This window comes from Oryx dammah, unplaced genomic scaffold, assembly GCF_014754425.2.
Source record: "Oryx dammah isolate SB20612 unplaced genomic scaffold, SCBI_Odam_1.1 HiC_scaffold_18, whole genome shotgun sequence".
Classification (NCBI taxonomy): domain Eukaryota; kingdom Metazoa; phylum Chordata; class Mammalia; order Artiodactyla; family Bovidae; genus Oryx; species Oryx dammah.
Genome location: NW_024070202.1, coordinates 55,030,747 through 55,035,536, shown reverse-complemented (window position 1 = coordinate 55,035,536; position 4,790 = coordinate 55,030,747).

Sequence of the window (4,790 nt, the reverse complement as noted above, 5' to 3'; positions counted from 1 at the left end):
GGAGAATTCAAGAGCAGGCACTAGAATAACAAAGCAGGCACGTTTACACTCTTTACAGGAAATACCTAACCACACATGTCACAATCAACTGCAGTGTTTTTTAAACTTTCCCACCAACTTACCCTGAATCACTGAGAAAGAAGACAGACCTCTGTAGGATATGTGCTCTTGGACTAAAAAAGCATTTTTATTTATGATATTTCTTAACAGGCATGTGTTTTACTAATTAAAGCGCACAAACTTCATATTCTGTGCCATAGTGCCTGTGTTTATTTTAGCATAAAAATTACTAGTTTTTTCTAACATTTCCTTAAAATTGTTTCCCCAGGGATATACACTACATTTAACCTCTAATTCCAGTTAAATCCTAGCAAAATGTCATATTCTTCAGTTTGATCATTGTGAACCTGTAGAAATGATGGTATTTAAGTAGTTCTAAAGGATGCTATTAGACTTGACTTTTCTTGTGCTTTCCCTTATTAAGATTAATGCTAATGAGCATTCAAATTGTACTTAACAAAAGATTTTAAATTCGTATTAAGAGGGGAGCAAACATTTGTTTGCAGAAAATATATTGCCCAAATAAAAACCCAGATCTCTTTACAAACATTGCTTTTTTTCCACCCCCCTTAACTTTGCCTCTTAACATATTACTTCCAGTGTTGATTAGTCTCCAGTTTCAGGAAGAACACTCAGATTAAAATAGAAATCAGAAATATCTTTGGAAAGGGAAAGGAAAGTTTAGAAATATAACTGTTTTACTCCTTCAAAAAAATTGGTCCTGTAAGAGAACCAAGCTAAAAGTAGTCCTGAGTTGAGAGGACACTTAGAAACTCATTTCTTGACAATTGTCCTGCTGTACCTGTTGTGGATTCATTTACCCATTAAAGTGTATCTAAAGTTTTTCTACCTATAACTCCAAGTGTAATGGGAACAGGGCCCTCCTTGCACAACTTTTTAAGTTCAAGCTGATACTCTTGAGACAGAAACTCAAAGATAAGGGGAAACTATTCAGCTTTATTTCAGTTCAAACAGCTAAGTCTGGCCATTGCAAGATAAACATCCCTGAAGAGTTATTGGTGAAGTTAATATTATACTAGGAAGTCAATGGCTATATGCTGCTGCTGCTGCTAAGTTGCTTCAGTCGTGTCTGACTCTGTGCGACCCTATAGACAGCAGCCCACCAGGCTCCTCTGTCCCTGGGATTCTCCAGGCAAGAATACTGGAGTGGGTTGCCATTTCCTTCTCCAATGTATGTATGCATGCTAAGTCTCTTCAGTCGTGTCCGAACTCTGTGACCCTATGGACAGCAGCCCATCAGTCTCCTCTGTCTATGGGATTCTCTAGGCAAGAATACTAGAGTGGGTTGCCATTTCCTTCTCCTAATGACTATATGACTTGTCTGCAAAAGTAGCCAGACTCAGAAAGGAAAACAAGAGAATGAGTTAGCTGTTTCTATGTTAAAAAAAAAAAAAGACTCAAAATCCAGGAGATTAAACTTGGAGCTAAGGACATTAGTAGTTTACCACAGTGAAAGGTAAACTAAAGTTTAGAACAATATTTTCATTCCAAGGCTTTCTGCATCAGAATCACAGCAGTGATAGGGGTTACCTAAATTGTTAAAAATACAGATTCTCAGGCCTTACCTTAGACTTACTGAAAAAATTTGAGAGTTGAAAATTGCCCCAGGAGATCTTTGTTGTTGTTGAAGCTTGAGGACTATTGGATTGGATTCTAATAGCTCAATAAAGTAAGATGGAAGAAATTATGAATCTGAGAGTAAAATAATTCTTAACAATAGTACAAAATATATAGGTTCACAATTCTGAAATCCAAACACCTTTTTTCAAACTCTGAAAATCAAACATCTTTTTTTCTTATAATTTATTTAGAGACCATTCCTATTCTGATCTAGACTTCAGTTCAGTCACTCAGTCATGCCTGACTCTTTGTGACCCCATGAATCGCAGCCCACCAAGCCTCCCTGTTCATCACCAACTCCCGGAGTTGACTCAAACTCATGTCCATCGAGTCGGTGATGCCATCCAGCCATCTCATCCTCGGTCGTCCCCTTCTCCTCCTGCCCCCAATCCCTCCCAGCATCAGAGTCTTTTCCAATGAGTCAACTCTTCGCATGAGGTGGCCAAAGTACTGGAGTTTCAGCTTTAACATCATTCCTTCCAATGAACACCCAGGGCTGATTTCTTTCAGAATGGACTGGTTGGTTCTCCTTGCAGTCCAAGGGACTCTCAAGAGTCTTCTCCAACACCACACTTCAAAAGCATCAATTCTTCAGTGCTCAGCTTTCTTTACAGTCCAACTCTCACATCCATACATGACCACTGGGAAAACCATAGCCTTGACAAGATGGACCTTCATTGGCAAAGTAATGTCTCTGCTTTTGAATATGCTATCTAGGTTGGTCATAACTTTCCTTCCAAGGAGTAAGCGTCTTTTAATTTCATGGCTGCAGTCACCATCTGCATTGATTTTGGAGCCCCCCAAAATAAAGTCTGACACTGTTTCCATTGTTTCCCCATTTATTTCCCATGAAATGATGGGACCAGATGCCATGATCTTAGTTTTCTGAATGTTATTTATTGGCAAAAAAAAAAGTGACCTGTATCTATTAGAGATCATCTATAGCCTCTACTTATCACACTTTGTGTATGTGTTTGGATTTCACTGCATAGTCTCTGTAATACTCCAAATGGGGTCAGTATATAATACACCGTAGATGTACCACATTATGAATTCACAAAACCATTTGGCCCAAAGGGTTTCAGATAAGAGAATGGGTACTTGCAGGTGTTTAAAAGTTTTCAGTTGCAAGAAAATAATGCATCTAAATGAGCTTGAACTTATGGCAAATATTGGAGGGAATATATGCGAAAGGTATTGATGTAAGTGAAGAGGGAGAAGAAGAAGCAGGGAGAGCCTTTGGGCTTCAGTGCAGTGCTGACACCTGTGAAAGGACAGCAGGAGGGAATAAGGATGGGCAGGTTATGTTCCAGACTGCAAAGCATCTCTGAGAAGTGTCAGCCCAGCCAATGTAGACTCCTTAAACAAAATTTGCCACAAGAAAGTCTTGCATCAGGCAAAGATGGCTTGACTCTGACAACCCTGCCACACTTAGTCTTTGGCTGGAAGTAGCCTAGGAGCCGGAGAAGGCAATGGCACCCCACTCCAGTACTCTTGCCTGGAAAATCCCATGGACGGAGGAGCCTGGTGGGCTGCCGTCTATGGGGTCGCACAGAGTCGGACACGACTAAAGCGACTTAGCAGCAGCAGCAGCAGCAGCCTAGGAGCTAGTATGGCCTCAACAAGAATGTCTCGGAACATCTGAACATGCAGCAGCTAGTCTTACACCAGGTTTTCCTTAAGAAAATCTGGGTGATGCACATTCTTGGCCACCAGAGTCCGTAACTTACCAAATGAGGTAGAGCAACTCAACAGACAGGAGCTATGGATTGGGGTACTACAGTGAAACATTCTTCCTTGTTCTGGAAACTTCTGTTTTGTGGGGTCTTTTTATTATATTAGCCTAATGGTATTCTGGCCAATACATTGCACACTTATAATTGTCTTTCTCCATATATTTTGTCAAACTAAATGTCATCATTTAGGATCAGGAAAGTATGATCATTATAAGTAAGAAAAGAAAAAAAAAACCCACACTTTTGACCTATAATAGTCATTGAGCCCTGAATAATCAAAGGAATTACTGGGCTCCAGATCCTCTGAAGAAACCTTAAAACATTTACCTACTTCTCTAATTCATATTCTGTCCAGTCTGTTGTTAATAGAAGAGACTGAGGTCAAAACCATCCACGTTGATAAGGACCAACACCAAAAGGATACCATACATGATCTCTGCCTTTCTGATTATCTCCTGAGGGGACCCAGAACTGAAAGAACCTAACTGGCTGTTACAAGCCAAAGTTAGTAAAGAAAAATTGATCTTTTACACTTTGCATTGCCTCATAACCCCATTTGTTCTTTTTCTTTATTGGCAAATAATGTAGAGTTTTCCACATAAGTCTTATGAGGTACATTGCTTGACAAAAAATAGAAGAATAAATTGGAACACAGTGCTGACTTCTGTTATTAAGACACATAGAAAATATAGTATCTTTTAGTTGAGTCCTTTCACAGAATAAACATTTATAGGATCAATCATTCCTCTCTTTCTCTCTCTCTCTCTTTTTCTTTTATTTATTTATTTTAGTTGGGGGCTAATTACTTTACAATATTGTAGTGGTTTCTGCCATACATTGATATGAATCAGCCATGGGTTTACACGTGTTCCCCATCCTGAACCCTCCTCCCACCTCCCTCCCCATCCCATCCCTCCGTGTCATCCCAGTGTTAGTAGTGTTTAGATACAACTCTGTTTTCCCTTGTTTCTTTGCTCTTTCAAAATAGTGGTCACCTTGAAAATAAAACATAAAAATGTCACTTAAGAACTTAAGCGCCTGTACTTGTTCTGGATTTCACAGGGGTTTTGTGGGTTTCAGGTATAAGAGAATATGGAGGAAAAATGTTCACTAGTCGGTGCCCTTGCCTCAGAGTTCAATTTTAGTTATTCTCAGAGATTTTAGCATCACACTCATTGCTTATTTATATCTTCCCTCTTTTTTTCCCACTTTGCAGATAATTGCTACTTAATTGATACTGCTTTTATGCAAACCTAGTCACAAGACACATTGCTAAATAGAGGAATCATTAATCTCTTTGTGTGTGTGTGTGTGTGTGTGTGTGTGTGTGTGTGTGTGTGTGTGTGTGTGTGT